A 17,105-nucleotide genomic window follows, 5' to 3' on the forward strand; every position below is an offset into this window, starting at 1 on the left:
CAACGTAGTACAACGGAAACAAAAGTAGTCTTGAAACCCATCAGTATTTCATTCTGTCAGTAAATAATTGTCAGGACTGTGTGAGTTACTATGAGAATACGAAGCAGTATAAAAATGTAATTGCTCACCCAGGGAGCTTATGATCAAGAGCCAGCACTCCTGGATTTCCCTCCTTTGGATTCAGACAGCCGAAAAATATAATAAGGATACTTTTGGTTTTCATTTCTGAGTTTTTCCTTTTGAGGCATATCAGGAAATGAAAGGGCATAGAGAGAAGAAAAAACACTCACTAAACAGTGTATCTATGCGGTCTCAAAAGCATTTAAATTCTGGTTAAATGTAATGTTTTTCTCTCTCAATCTTCTAGTATATTCCACGTAATGTATTTATAGTTCTGTTCAAAGTTCTGGGATGGTGTTCGTATGTAGCCTCAGTTCTGTTATTTGCAGTCATTTGTTTTCCATTCTTGCACAATAATTTGTCACAATCACATTTTTATGTTCCAAACATGTAAGAATTGTTGTCTCTGGAAAACATATTTTAGAACTTTTTCTTTTTGAAGCTGCAAGACATGTTTTACAGTTATATATTTCAGCTCTGTTTATCCTATAATTGTGCCTGAATATTGGCAGAATTGCCGTTTCAGAAGAGAGAGACAGAGCTGCCCAATAGTTATTTGGTGGCAATTGCCCAAAAGGTTTTATTGAAAAATTTGTCTTTTTCATTTAATTCAATCAACTTAGCTATTAATGTTAAAACTGATGAGGCTTCTGTTGGTGTTTTTGTTGGCATATAAATAGAGGCATCACTATGTTTAAATAGTGCTATCCTTTGGAGATAAAATTATTATAGGCTGATCAATTTGAAATGTTGTATTAACGTGGAAATGGTTTCACTGACCCATCTGTATCTTCACTCCATCCTCCATTGGATTAATAACACACATCATTTTTTGAAAGATAGCAGCCTGGTTTTAAGTTTGTGGCTACAACAGACTGAAGCTGGGATATTGTCCACATTACCAGCAGCCATCTAGTATAATTGCCAATAAAAATGTCAGTACCAGGCTTCAGTGACATTCTGATTGTCCACCTTGCATCAACTTTCAGTCTGGTCCCAGGAAGAAGGACAGTAGCTAATGAATCAAGATTTAGAATTCAAAAAGTATGAGCATCTGGGAACCTCATTATTTATTCACTTAACATGTATTTATTGAGAAATTACTATGTACTCAGAGCTATGCTAAGCACTGGGGATACAGAAGTAAGAAAGACATTCAGAGGGTAGATCTCCTATTTAGTGTCCTTACCACAATAAAATTTTTTTAAAAAAAGATCTTAACCCAGGGGAACCTGGGTGACTTAGTCAGTTAAGTGTCCAACTCTTGGTTTCGGCTCAGGTCATGGTCTCCAGGTTGTGGGATCGAGCCCAATGTCAGGCTTTGCGCTCAGTGTGGAGTCTGCATGAGATTCTCTGCCTCTCCCTGCCCCCTGCTCATGCTCTCTCTCTCTCAGATAGGTAGATAGATAGATAAAATAAATTAAAAAATAAAAAACTCAGCCCAAAGAGAGAAATGAATAAGACATAAATGGAAATATTTATTACCTACTAAAGAGTTAGCTCTGTGAGAACAGAGATCTCTCCTCATCTCTGCTATATCCTTAACAACTTCTATTTATTTTTTAAAGATTTTATTTATTTATTTATTTATTTATTTATGAGCGATAGAGAGAACATGCACAAATAGGGGGGGGTCAGAAGGAGAAGGAGAGAGAGATAGAAAATCTCAAGCAGACACCACACTAAGAATGGAACCCATTGCTGCACGCGATCACATGACCCCAAGATCATGACCTGAGCTGAAACCAAGAGTCTGATGCTTAACTGACTGAGCCATTCAGGCTCCCCAACAACTTCCATTTAATAACTGGAAGTAGAGGGGCGCCTGGGTGGTGCAGTCATTAAGTGCCTGCCTTCAGCTCAGGGCGTGATCCCAGCGTTCTGGGATCAAGCCCCACATCAGGCTCCTCTGCTATGAGCCTGCTTCTTNGTGCAGTCATTAAGTGCCTGCCTTCAGCTCAGGGCGTGATCCCAGAGTCCTGGGATCGAGTCCCACATCAGGCTCCTCCGCTGTGAGCCTGCTTCTTCCTCTCCCACTCCCCCTGCTTGTGTTCCCTCTCTCGCTGGCTGTCTCTATCTCTGTTGAATAAATAAATAAAATCTTTTAAAAAAAAATAACTGGAAGTAGAATCCCAAATTGGGTCTGACTTACTGTCTCATGAAATAGGAATAGTAGAAGAGCCAACCTCAAAATTTTTTCCTCCATCTGACATACGTGAGGAATGCTATTCACAGGAACACACGTAGGTAGGCCTTTTTCTTCCACTCAAAAAAGATTCCTAGAATGTAACTGAGTGAGAGTCAAGTTTATAAGGAAAACCTTGAGTACTTCTAATGTTTTAAAAAGTAAATGATGTGGAATCTGAAATTTCTGATGGCACATGTCACCAGTAGTCATGCTGTCATTGACACTCTGTATGGAAAGCCACTGTGGTGTGCCACCATGCCTCGACAGATCTGTTTGATGTCCAAGTACTTTGAGGGAAGGACAGTTGCTTGAAGGATTTGTCACTTGTTACACTCTCCCCACTCTGTGATTACATGAAGACAGGTCAGATTGAAAGGCCCACAAAGAATCATTCCTTAAGATTGTTATTTTTAAAAATTTTAGCCCATGATACCAGTTGGGAATTAAACAGTGGATTGATCTGATTTCTAAAAACAAATACAGTGATCGATTTGTCCAAAAATGAAAAATAACCAGCTCCTGCTAAATGAACTTTGTTGTTAAATAACCAAATAAAAGAAGAATGGTGTTCTGCAAAAAGAACAGATTGGAGGACCTTGATGCAGCCACCGCTAGCTGTGAAGGAGTTTGGATAAGGCTTTTAACCTCGCTAGACCTCTCTCTAAGTCCCATTTATAAAGTGCCGCAAATGATACTTGTCTTACTGACCTCTGGAGTTGCCATGAAAATCATTTGAGGAAAGGGATACAAAGCTCTGTTTATTATAAAAATGCTATGTATTTGTATTCTTAACCCATTTGTGATGTCACTAGTCACTTGAAAATTAGTCTACAAACTGATCTCACTGATGATAGAAGCATAATTGCCCTATGACCAACCCACTTTGTCCCTACCAAGCATTCCAGACATTTCAGTGCAGGAACAAGATCTATGGGAAAAAGTCAAAAGGAGACTGATCAGAGGAATTCCACTGGCCCTTCCCAGGGCCCTGTGCACAAAATGGTCCCCCATGCGTTGTTATTTTGCTGTTTTTGCCGATGTCCACAGTTTCCAAGACAATAACAGATTGATAATTGGGTGATGATGAACAGACAGAGTAAGTGTGATGATGTTATACCAGTTTTCTAGCGCAAAGGACTCGGCATCTTGTCAGTGGGGTTACAGCCTCCACTGGCTACTCTTTCAGCCAGATGTGCAAACAGATAATGCCGAGGCTGATTTTCTTTAAAATGCTGAGGACTGACATTAACTGGTGATATTTTCAGAGTTTCACCTTTTGTTACTTGGGTTGGACAAGATGGTTCTAGGTTCTGGCATAAGCCCTGAGCCCTCCTGCTGCCCAGATTCCCTATGTCAGCATTTTATTCTTCACACCAACTGAGCTCAAGGCTCTGGGTTAGCTCTCGGGTGGAGGACAGTGGTGGCTGGTTAGAAAGTGGAGAAGAGGAACAGGATCATTCTACTTCGGGTATTATTTTGCCTTGTTTTTTTGCTCAGCTAAGCAACTGGCCTTAAGATGAGCAAAATATAGAAATATAATATGTAGTCCTTAGGTACTCAAATTTCAAACAGCAATCAAATGAACACTAGAAAAAGGTTTTTTTTTTTAAGATTTTATTTATTTATTCGACAGAGATAGAGACAGCCAGCGAGAGAGGGAACATAAGCAGGGGGAGTGGGAGAGGAAGAAGCAGGCTCACAGCAGAGGAGCCTGATGCGGGGCTCGATCCCATAACGCCGGGATCACGCCCTGAGCCGAAGGCAGACGCTCAACCGCTGTGCCATCCAGGCGCCCCTAGAAAAAGTTTTAAGAATATTTTAAATAAACAAGTACATATTATACAATAGGAACACGAAAATCAATTCACTGAATCTATCAAGTATAATGGGTTGACTGAATTGAATAAATAATCCAATTGCTTGGATGGTGTGTAGTCTTAACTGGAAAGTATGGAATTAGGACACTGCTTCTTTGTGAATATCCAAAATTCCTAAAGACCAACTTCATGGATAGACTGTCAGTAAATTGAGTCTACTGGAATTCAAGGGATTCAATTATGAACATTCTAATCTTTGTAGTTGCTTCTCTCTGTATGTAAGTTCTCTTTATCTAAGAAGCTATACACAGTTTCCTTTTGTGCATATGTGTACATGGTAAGAACATCTAAAATGAGATGTACCCTTTTAACAAATTTTTAGGTGCACAGTGCTGTAGTATTAACTGTAGGCACTGTGCTGTACTGTAGATCTCTACAACCTATCCATCTTGCTGGCAAGGATGTAGAAAAAATCAGAGCCCTGGTAAGAAGATAAAAATAGTGCAGCCACATTGAAAAAATGTCCTGCAATCCCTCAAACAATAAATTACCCTATGACCCTGCAATTCCACTCCTGGGTATATACCCAAGAGAAATGAAAAAATATGTCCACATAAAAACTTGTACACAAATGTTTATAGCAGCATTATTCATAATAGCCAAAAGATGGAAACAACCCGAATGTCCATCGGTGGTGAATGCATAAGCAAAATGTGATACAGCCATACTGTGGAATATTATTTGGCCATAAAGTTAATGAAGTACTAATACCTGCTACCATATCAATGAACTTTGAAAACATTGTGCTAAGTAAAAGAATTCAGTCACAAAAGACTACATATTATATGATTCCATTCATATGGAATGTTCAGAACAGGGAACTCTATAGAGACAGAATATAGATTAATGGTTGCTTCAGCTTGGGGAAGTAGGGGAGACTGGGAGGAGGGTGATGGCTACAGGGTGTAGGGTTTCTTTTTGGGTGATGAAAATGTTCTATATTGATTTTGGTGTTGGTTGCTCAACTATGAATATACAAAACTATTGAATTGTACACTGAGATGGGTGACTTGTATAGTGCAAACTCGATCTTAATAACACTATTCTTTTTAAAATAAAATGAAATAATACTTGATAAATAATAGATTCTCACTTTAAAAAGCAAAGAAGCCATATATGGACACATGGACAGGATAGAGGCAGGAAGACCACATTTGTTGGAAAATGAAATATACATAAAAATTAAGGACATTGTTTCTTATTCTCCAGAGCCCGAACATTTAACACAGTGCATTATAAGCAATACAGCAAGCATCAGTGCTTGTTGATAGTGATAATGATGATTGTGATGCTGGTGATGCTGCTGATGCTGGTAGTGACAACAACCAAACCAGCTGCCTCTCCACAGTCTTTGGATTATTTAATATCTGCATCATCAGGTCTCTCTTAATGTATGGCAGTTATACCAAAGTCCAGCTGCAGGTACACCAGGATTCTGTAAAAGGAAAGTTACATTTTTCTCAGGAGTTAATGTCTTGTATGTTTGTAGCCACAGGAAGCTTATCAAACACTGACGTCAGCTGCTTTCCCATGAGAAGTCTAGAAATTTCATAATGCCATAAATGACTTTCTCTTTCCTACTCGCTTCAGACAAGTAGAGAACTTTTCATAATGCTTAAAAATAAACATCTGACCTTCACCCTGCCATGGATACATTCTTACTGCTTCTCCAATCAGAAATTATCTTGCCTGTAAAAAATCCACTCTCATTCTTCTATAAACAATTGAAAGATTTTAGCCAGTACAAATAACATTATGGATTATTCTTAATTCATTAATTGTTCAGGAAAAAATAGGAAAGGCTGCAGCAAACACACTGTTTAAAGACATCAAGGCCCTCCCTTCATACTATTATGTAATTTTGTTCTGTTCCATTAAGAATTTTTTTCTTCTTCATAGTTGTACAAAAATGGCTCTTCTGAGAACATACATCTAAGCTATATCGTTTGTGTTCCTTGAAATTTTAAGGGAAATTCCAAAAAATTCTCTACCTCTAATGGTAAAGAAATAAGCGAAGGGTTGATTTGATTCATTCTGGTTTCCAGATACAGAATAACAAGGGAGGAGGAAAAGAAAGGAGGTAAGTTCAGTTGGGGCCTATAGTGTTCTAGGTCCAGTACTAGGCTCATTATATGCTTTCTCATTCATTTATTCCCTCACTCCCCCAACACACTTTTATGGAGCATATGTTATATGCCTTGGCATATGCAAAAGCTTGGCATAGAATTCTTGATAAAGACCTTGTCCTTGCCATCAAGAAGCCCATCCACATACAATGACAGTCCACTCTGACAATGCCATTATAGAGGCATTAACAAAATACTATGGGACACAGAGGAGGAAAAACCCTTCAAGGTAGTTATTATTATTCTCTTTTTTTAAAGTATAGTTGACATACAATGTTACATCAGTTTCAGGTGTACAACTTAGTGATTTGACAAATTTATACATTATGCTGTGTTCACCACAAGTGTAGCTACTGTCTGTCCCATTACATCACTATTACAATATCATTGACTATATTCCTTATGCTGTGCCTTTTATTCCCATGACATATTCGTTCCATATTTGGAGACCAAGTCTCCCTCTCCCCTTCACCCATTTTCCCCAAACTTCCACCCCCTTCCCTCTGACAACCATCAGTTTGTCCTCTGAATTTATAGGTCTGATTTGGCTTTTTGTTTGCTTATTCATTTGTGGTTTTCTTTTTTTTTCTTTTTTCTTTTTTTTTTTTTAGGTTCCACTTATGAGTGGAACCATATGGTATTTGTCTTTCTCAGTCTGACTTCCACTTAGCATCGTACCATCTAGGTTCGTCCATGTTGTCTCACGTGGCATGATCTTATCCTTTTTATGGCTGCATACTATTCTTGTCTGTGTGTGTGCTCATGCATGTGTGTATACACCAGATTTACTCATCTACTGGTGGACACTTAGGTTGTTTCCATTGTCTTGGCTTTTGTAAATAACACTGTAATAAACATTGGGGTGCCTATATCTTTTCAAATTAGTGTTTTTGTTTTCTTTGGGTAAATACACAATAGTGGAATTATTGGATTATATGGTATTTCTATTTTTAACTTTTTGAGGAACCTCCATATTGTTTTCCATGGTGGCTGTACCAATTTACATTCCCATCAGCAGTGCACAAGGGTTCCTTTTTCTCTGCATCCTTGCCAACACTTGTTATTTTTTTTTAAGATTTTATTTATTTATTTATTTGACAGAGATAGAGACAGCCAGCGAGAGAGGGAACACAAGCAGGGGGAGTGGGAGAGGGAGAAGCAGGCTTATAGCGGAGGAGCCTGATGTGGGGCTTGATCCCATAACGCCAGGATCATGCCCTGAGCCGAAGGCAGACGCTTAACCACTGTGCCACCCAGGCACCCCAACACTTGTTATTTCTAAGCATTTTGATTTTAAAATAAGTGACTGATATCCAACAAAGAATTTCCTTAAGGTCATACCTCTATTATGACCCCACGGGCTGTATTCTCTCATAATTCCATGCTACTTTCAAGGGAAAGACCAATGTTCAACCCAATTGAATAGTTTGAAGATTTGTCCATCAGCAATGCGGTGAATCTGTTGCAGAATGCCAAGAGAAATTTACTTTCATTGAATCATTGACTTTTTCTTGAATCATATGAACAATTTCCTTAGTTTCTTGCTTTATTTAACCTGCTTGGCTAAATCAGTTCCTAACATGGAATCCTGTTAATGCGCCATGTCCCTCTCATCTACTAATTTATACAAATATCTTTATATGTCCATATGTGTAATTCCAGATGAAAAATGTATCTCATGAAAACCAAGAGACTCTCCCACAGACATAACAATTTACACTGAAATACAAGCGTACTATGGACAAATATTACTCAAGATACATAGGCAGGACCTTAAATGGAAATGCACAGTTTAAACACGTGAAGAGGAAACCTTGTGCAGGAGCTTGATGTACATGTGCACCACTGGAGGTAGACGGGGGAGGTGGGTGTTTGAAAGCGACGAGGAGAAGCAGTGTGGTTAGTGACCAAGGGGCTGAATGGGCATGAAGCTTGGCCACATCTTAAGATGATAAGTAGCCCCTGCATTTGAATTGCTTTAGTATGGACCACTTGCAAAAACATTCAAACTTTCCCTTCTAAGATATAGTAAGCCAAAATATATCTATGGAAAGTTCACTAAGTCATTGGTAAATAATCCAGTGTTGACTTTTAATTTAGAAATAGCCGGCCAAATTGGTCCCAGCCTTTCCAACTACAGTTTTCCCCTACAGAGTACATTGATTTGTATTACCTTCTTGTTTGTCTTTCTTCTCATTATTTTATTTTCCTACTTGTATAATATATGACCAGAAATATTGAACTTTCGTGATTTTATATATTTTGAGCTCATAAATTCCCTTTAGTTGTCATCTTTCCCAAGTGAGGCTTCATCTTTTTCTCTTCATATGTTGTAAAAATAATCTTTTTATTGATGTATAAGGTACAGAAAAGTATACAGATCATAATTGTACAACATGATGAATTTTCACAAAATGAACATAATGGTATAGTTCCCACCCAGATCAAGAAACAGAACATTACAGGGCGCCTGGGTGACTCAACTGGTTAAGTGTCTGCTTTTGTCTCAGGTCTGATCTGAGGGTCCTGGATTGGGTCCTGCATCAGGGTTCACGCTCGGTGGGGAGTCTGCTTCTCCCTCTGGCTTTGCCCTTACCTCCCACCCCCACTTGTGTGTGCTCCCTCTCTCTCAAATAAGTAAATAAAATCTTTAAAAAAAGCGCAACAGAACATTCCTAGCATCCCCAAAACCCCCTTTGTGCCTCCTTTTATAGTCAGCCTCCTCCCCTTACCCCCACTCCCTCAGGATAACCATTTTTCTGATTTCTAACACTAAGTATTAGTTTTGTCTGCTTTTTAATTTTATGTTATGGAATTTGCACGTGCACGCACGTGTGCGTGACCTCTGTTATTTAACATTATGCTTCTGAGATTAATTGCCTGAGCTATACTTAAATCATTCTGATTGTTTTACAGTATTTCATTGTTTGCCTGCCACAACTTATCCACTTTGCTACTGGTAGACAGTGAGGTGATTTCCTGTTTATGGCTATTATAAAAAGTGCTGCTCTGATCATCCTATTCTAGTTCATATCTTCTGATGCATATATGCATGGATTTTTTTAAAAAAAGATTATTTGTTTAGAGCAAGAGTGTGTGCATAAGTGGACGAAGGGGCAGAGGGAGAGGGAACGAGAATCCTCAAGCAGACTCCCCACTGAGTGCAGGGTTGATGCAGCGCTCAATCCCAGGACCCCGAGTTAATTAAGCCGAAATTAAGAGTCGGACAGCTAACCGACTGAGCCATACAGACAGTCCTGGATTTTTGTTGTGTACACACCAAGGAGTAAGATATCTTGGTCACAAAATACACAAATATTTCATTTCAGCAGCTGAAACTGCTATTTTTCCTAAGTGATTGTACCAGTTTATGCTTCCACAGCAGTGCATGAGAGTTCCAGATGCTCACCAACACTTTGAATTGTCCATCTTTTAACTTCAGCTATTCTAATGGTGTGTGGTTTTAATTTGAATTTTTCTAATGATTGATAAGATTGAGCACTTTTTCATATGCTTATTGGCCATTTCAGTATCCTCTTTTGTTTGAATTGCCCATCAGTGCCTTTACCCATTTTCCTATTTGATCATCTTTTTCTTACTGATTTGTGGGAATTCTTTATATATTCTGGATGTAAGTCCCTTGTCAGATACATGTATTGCTAATATTTTTTCCTCAACCTATGGTTTGCCTTTTTCCTCTCTTTATGGTTCTTAATTTTAATGCAGTGAAATTTATCAATTTTAATGCTTTGTGGTTAGTGATTTACAAAATCTTTGCCTATCTCAAGAACATGGACATATCTTCTGCTTTTTTTCTGAAAGCTTTTATGTGTCAGCTTTCACATTTAGATCTATACTCAATCTGGATTTTTTACAGGGCATGGAGTGGAGGGTATGGTGTTCAATAGAGGTCAAGACTTCGTTTTCTTTTTTTCCATATGCATACCCAATTGAAGTGCTGGGTGATGTTGCTTTCCTCCAGATGGGGTTACCCTGTGTTCTGGTAGTTTGATAGATTTGGGGAGTTCACTTTAGCTGAATTAGGGCTGAGGTGAGTTTGTATCACTCCGTGGACCTTCAGTCTGCCCCTTCTCCATGGGTGAATTTTCCAAGGGTCCTATTGAGATTGCGTCTCCAGACACTTTCTCATAATTTACATATAGTAACATTTACTCCTTTTACTAGAGTTCTGTAAGTTTTCACAAACGGGTATGGCTGTGTAAAAACCGCCACAATTAGATATAGAGTAGCTCTGTCAAGTCCAAAGTGGTTCCTCCTTCCTGAAGCTTCTCCTACTCAGCTCTGTGCAGCTGGTGAAAGCTCTGCTGTGCAGAAGTATCCTGCTTGGTTTCTTGTTCTCTCTCCTGTTTTTGTGTCTTAAAGATTCAGCAGATGCCTTGAGGGAGAAATCACTGAAAGTGAGGCCACTTTTCCAGGCCTTCTTTCTCTCCAGGATGTTGGCCCCTTAAGTCTTGGTTACAGCAGCAGCTCTCTGATGCCTTCAAACAGATTTTTGGTTTTGGGAATTTTAGTCAGATTTTCTAGCTGTTCTCAGTGAGCACTAAACTGCCACAAGCTACTCCATTATAGGCAAATGCATAAGTTGGTCTATCTGCATTAAACAGACTCATTCAGACCCTCCTCCAAAAATCTTTTCTTTGGTATAAATCTCAAAAGAGTAAAAGAAGTGTCATTGTTGGCAGCTCTGACTACTCCAAGTGTTCAGTCATGGGAAAAGCTTTGGAATCAAACAAATCTGGGTGCAATTCCAACTCTGCTACTTATTAACTCTGTGGTAGTGAATCTGAATCTTCCCTTGCTTTCAAAAGGGGCTAATAAAAACAACAGGTTTCATAGCTTTCTTTTGAAGATTAAATGAGGCGACAGATGTCAAGTACCTTGCACATAGTAGGTATTCAATAAATGATAGATACTAGTTTGTAATATAGTACCGTTCCTCTTGGAGCTATAAAATAGACTCATCTCTTAGAAATGAGGAGGGAATAGGAAGGTCAGTGGTCCCTGCAACGCAGTACCCTTTGTTGAGCAGCCTGTTAGATGCTAAAAGGGGTGAGCTCAGTTGAGCTTGTTTTATTCACAGCCATAACAAAGTCATTCACAGATACTGAGACACGCATGGGACATTTTTTTCCCCCTGGGAAGATCATAGAATTAGATTCAAACCATGTGAATTGGAGGAATCTTAAATCTCTATTCCAAAATTTCATGTTACTGATGAAGGAATTGAGGGCCCTAAAGTGGTTAAATGACTTGGTCAAGGTCAGTTCATTCGTTAGTGTTTATTTAAGTGACCAAATTCCCTAAGATCACATCTTTCTTCCCTTCTAAAACACTCCTAGCTCCCATATTCAACTATAAATGAAAAACAGAGGCAATTCACAAGAGACAATTAGCGATGTTTTATTGTTACTGGCTCATTCTGACTAAAACCCATAGATCTATTTTTAAATATTTTATTTTAATTTCCATCCCCACAAATTATGTGACTTCCTGCCAACTATGACTGACATAGCTACTTACCATTCCTTTCCCATTCCAAGGATTATGTTCTGTATCTTTTTGTTCTTCTGTTATTAAGAAATATTCTGCCTTATTCTCCAATGCACAAGACTGAAAGGAGCTCACATAAACCCATGGAAAGCAGCTCTTTTCAAGTTTGCCAAGTGAGAGGGGGTGCAGGGGACCTCCATCGTTCTGCGCACTGAAAGCAGAGGTGGCCATGTGCATCCCTGGCACTCTCTCTATGGGTAGGGCCAGATCGATCACCCAGCACTACTGCCACTGTCATGATTTCCAGCAAAGGCAGCACTTTGAAGATCATTTTTTGGTAAGTCCCCTTGTTCAGCACGTCTTTCAGCATTGTGTACTTTGCCAACAGACAGATAAGCCTGAGTCCCATGTGGGCCAAGCAACTTGAAAGAGTTTCATGATCACAGAGCACACAGTCATCTGTAGAAAAGCCTCTATCTCATGCCAGGGTTCTCAAGGGCTCCTCCTGGAACACTCTTTCCCTAGATCTTCACGTGGGCTACTCCTTACTAGAAATGTATCTTCAGGGGCGCCTGGGTGGCACAGCAGTTGGGCGTCTGCCTTCGGCTCAGGGCATGATCCCGGCATTATGGGATCGAGCCCCACATCAGGCTCCTCTGCTGTGAGCCTGCTTCTTCCTCTCCCACTCCCCCTGCTTGTGTTCCCTCTCTCGCTGGCTGTCTCTCTCTCTGTCAAATAAATAAATAAAATCTTTAAAAAGAAAAAAAAAAGAAATGTATCTTCAGCCTCAATGTCTTCTCTTCGGAGAGACCATCTTTCACCATGCAACCTCTGGTGGCCTTCCACTGGCCCTCTGTCACCACATGCAGTTTTATTTATTCACTATCAGAAACACGTGTGTTGTCTCTACTCCACCAGAACACAGGCTCTGGGAAAGCAGGCCTGGCTCATCCCTCTGGGCAGAGTACTCACTCAGTGAATAAGTGAACGTGGGCACGTATCCTTTCAGTACACCCATCGGGCTGCGTCAGCCTATGGGTTTGAATACTTGCTTCACCACTTACTAGCTGGGTGAACTGAGGCAAATGACTTGTATAAATACAATGGGCTGCTTAGTGCTAAGACTGAACCTCACTAGGTTGCTGTAGAGATCAGACGAGATAGATGCGTACGAGGTGCTTAGCGCAAGGGCCGGCACTAGGAGTCCTTAGTACATGGTGTTTATTATGTCCGTAATGAAAGCAGATAATATCATAAGAGAGTCATGGCAGATTTTTAAAGATAAATATTAATGTTAAAATCAAGGGGTCCTAAATCAACTACGTAAGATAAAATTTTAAAATAATTAAAACCTGGTTCGTGTTGGCTATACAAAGTTATTCATTTTTATAAAGGATCCCTAATTGAACCTTTGCAATAACTACCTGTTGTAATTATCGTTTAAGACCCTCCCCATCACCCAACCCTTTGGTATCCATTGGAAAATGGCATCTTTCCGTGAATACTTGTGGTAGGAATGTCAAGGGAGAATTGTAATCACTTTCTGCAAATTGGTACTGGCGATGTTTTTTCATTTGGGTAACCTAGGAAGGTGCTAGTTTCTATTTCTCATGCTACCAACTGGCTTTAGCTAGAGGTTTTTTGAGGTTTTTTAAGAAAATCACTACCTTGGAGAACTAGAAATCTGATTGAGAGGAGAGAGATTTCTCCTTTCCTTTTATTACACCTTGATTCTCCCAAAGCAAATGCTTTCATATAAAACCCAAATGTCCCCACATGCCTGAGCAGACGGTTCAATCAAAGGAGCAATAAATAGCACCGGGCTGTTTGCCACGGGCTGGGAAGGGGGTTATGGGAGGGAGACAGGCTCACTTGCCTAACATAGCCCTGCTCTCTCTCCCTTCCCCTCTTCCTTCATCTCAGGTCTTTTCCTTCTTTACCATCCGGTCTAGACTCAGCTTTGCCTGCAGAGAATTTTGGTAACTGCCTCTGAGCCGGGTCAGCCAGAATCCATGTGTTGGGCACCAAATTAAAAGCTTAAAGGGGTCCAGTGAATAATAGTTCACCCAGGAATCTGTTTGAAGTTGCAAGGAAACTAATGGTAGAAAAAGATTTTAAAACAGGGAGTAAGAGCTTCATCAGTTTTGTGGCCCTTTGATTCTAACTTGGAAAATAAAAAGGAAAGTATATCTGAAGACAAACTCCACTTTCAGTCACTTTGCCATTCCTCTTGAAAGCCTTTCTTTTCTCTCTTTGTCTCACAAACAATATAGTCATGAACATAGACCCAGACACTATAGACCAAAAACAGTTTTTCCCACTGGTAGCAATTTCTTCCTCTATTTTTCCTTTATTCGTTCCTAAATTTAAAAATAAAAACACTGAGAGACTTGAACATAGGGAAAGGAAATTTAGGCACATAAATACTGATCCTGCCAGAGGGTTTGGAGAAGGTACTATGAACTGTTTTTTTCTGCCAATTTAAATGTCTCTTAGTATGTTCAGTTACAGTCCAGGCACATAACCTTTGCTTTCTTCTAGTCTCTGATATGCTGAAGCTTGAGGGTGAAGAAGCCTCTGTGGGGAGGGTGCTATAATCTACATTACATTCTGGCAACTTTTATTTAAGGTGTAAATTCCTGGGCACCTTTCTAGTGTATCCCATATATTTTTTAAAAGTCCCCCCCCCCAGATTCTGATGTGCAGCCAGTCTGAGAAGTCCTATTCTAGGGGCTCAATATGCCATAAGCACCATAAGGCCAAGTACCACAGCTGCTTGTTCGTTGTTATATTCCCGATATGTTCCTGGCACACAGAGGGCACTCAATCCATACGTGTTTATAAATTGACTTATAGGAGCACTCTTTGTAACCAGTTCTCATCTAAACTCCATCCTCAAGTACTCTGCTAATTATTTAGCAAGTGATTCTTATTTTGGCGGGAAGAAAAATGGAACAGAGACTGCCTTGAAAGCTAATGAATGTTAATATGCACAAAATTTGGCCTGCAGTTTCGGGAAACACATCCATGGTTTCCATTCCTCCATTCGGCAGATATTTCTTGATGTCCTCCTGCATGCTGGCAGGGTCCTAGGAGCTGTAAGGAACCAGATTATGAAGCAGGCATAGACAAGCTTTCCACCTGGGAAATGCCTCATGATTTTATTGTCCTGTTCTCCTCGGTTTAATAGAAAAGACCTCCAAACTTGGACCCACAGTAGAAGAAAAGGAATTTAAATGGGATTGGGAGCTCTTGTCACTTTCTGCTTTGTGACCCAGAAAGTGTAATTTTATATTTTATCATTCCAGCTGGATTTTAGTCTCCTTAAATGGGATTGGGAGCTCTTGTCACTTTCTGCTTTGTGACCCAGAAAGTGTAATTTTATATTTTATCATTCCAGCTGGATTTTAGTCTCCTTAAATGGGATTGGGAGCTCTTGTCACTTTCTGCTTTGTGACCCAGAAAGTGTAATTTTATATTTTATCATTCCAGCTGGATTTTAGTCTCCTTAAATGGGATTGGGAGCTCTTGTCACTTTCTGCTTTGTGACCCAGAAAGTGTAATTTTATATTTTATCATTCCAGCTGGATTTTAGTCTCCTTAAATGGGATTGGGAGCTCTTGTCACTTTCTGCTTTGTGACCCAGAAAGTGTAATTTTATATTTTATCATTCCAGCTGGATTTTAGTCTCCTTAAATGGGATTGGGAGCTCTTGTCACTTTCTGCTTTGTGACCCAGAAAGTGTAATTTTATATTTTATCATTCCAGCTGGATTTTAGTCTCCTTAAATGGGATTGGGAGCTCTTGTCACTTTCTGCTTTGTGACCCAGAAAGTGTAATTTTATATTTTATCATTCCAGCTGGATTTTAGTCTCCTTAAGACGAGGGCCCACATTCCCAGAATGCTGAGCAAGGAACTTTGATGTATGACAGCACAACAATAGATGTTTGCTTTTGGGTAGAGGTTGAGGGAGGGGAGCTACAGATAGCCTGAGTGGCTGCTCAAGACTAAAGAAGGGGATGGCACCCAGATTTGCTGACAAATTTGTGAGCCCCTCAAGGTTCCCTGATCCTTAGTTTGCAAAACAGCCTTCCTCAGAGGGATACAATCCATAAGTAATGTGCTAAGCAGCTTTTTGTTTTGTTTTGTTTTTTACCTGTGGAATCTGAAATAGGAATCTAGGAATCCAGGTCCAGTTTCTAGCAGTGAGATTCCAAGCCAGTCCCTTCACCTCTGAGGGCTTCTGTTTTCTTCCAATGCCCCATGGCAGAGACTGGGGATGGACAAAAGCAAGCTATATTCTTAAGGTCCACTTGAGACCCATTACTCTACTTGATTAAAGGCAAACATTAAAAGCACAAAGTTACGTTTCATACTCATACTCATTAGAAGTCCTTGTTGCATCGTGTTGGGAAAGGTTTAATGGTATGATGGTGATTTACTGTCATGGTTGTTATTTCTTTGGTCTTTCTAAGGTTTAATATTTATTGCTGTGTTTCAAGTGCAAGAGAGTTAACTCTAGATTATCTACTAGTACATTTCTATAATTATAATCCTCTAAACTCTCTTCTACCAATTAGTCAAGTTCCTGACCATCACCAACAGAAGACTCTGGACAAAGCAAAGGGTCCAAATGTCTTTGAGAGTCTGAAGCTTGGAAGGATTGAGGGTTGGGCTTGGAGAAGAGGGTCTTCCTGACTGTGTTCTAAAGCCTTTGTCTTTGATAATTGGCATTTGTAGTACTCCCTGTTCTGTATTTAACTATACCACCTTCTCTACCCCATTATTTAGAGTAAGTTAGGGGTTGATTCTGGAATAACTGTATTCATTTTCTTTAAAATACAAGTGCACAACATCCATCAGTGCCTTATTTCCCCTTTAAGGTCCTAACTCATAATAGTACCTGAGGAAGAAGTGATATTTTAAAACATATAGTCTACATTAACTAAGATGCATTCCACTTAATCATGTCTCCATCCTCCTTTTATTCCAGGTATCATTAAAACATTTTAAGATCCTTCAGTCAAATTCTGCAGGGATTGGTGATCAACCAGAAGGCTCAGAAGTGGACATCTGATTGCTTACCTGTGAGTAGCTTTTATGTGATTGAGGGGCGAGGGGAGGCTCTGTTCTTAGCAATTACATAGCCTCTCTGCCTGATTTTTTAAATTCTTGCACCTAAAGATGTAGTGTGAGAAGTCAGGCTTTCTGATGTGCTCCTCATAGTTTATTTACCAGTTAATCTATCAGGTTTGGAAGGAATTGTTTTTTCTGCTTTATGG

The 17,105-nt window shown here is 39.6% G+C and overlaps 1 protein-coding gene across 7 annotated transcripts in view; it reads left to right on the forward strand.

The window, feature by feature from the left end:
* CALD1 (caldesmon 1) overlaps nucleotides 1-17,105 on the forward strand; it is a 181,132-nt gene that overhangs the window by 47,516 nt on the left and 116,511 nt on the right. For all 7 annotated transcript variants that reach the window (XM_034672516.1, XM_034672520.1, XM_034672513.1 and 4 more), the window contains one exon: nucleotides 16,817-16,910. The gene's annotated coding sequence lies outside the window, so the exon portion shown is untranslated. The remainder of the gene's footprint in view (nucleotides 1-16,816; nucleotides 16,911-17,105) is intronic.

This window comes from Ailuropoda melanoleuca, chromosome 1, assembly GCF_002007445.2.
Source record: "Ailuropoda melanoleuca isolate Jingjing chromosome 1, ASM200744v2, whole genome shotgun sequence".
NCBI lineage: Eukaryota > Metazoa > Chordata > Mammalia > Carnivora > Ursidae > Ailuropoda > Ailuropoda melanoleuca.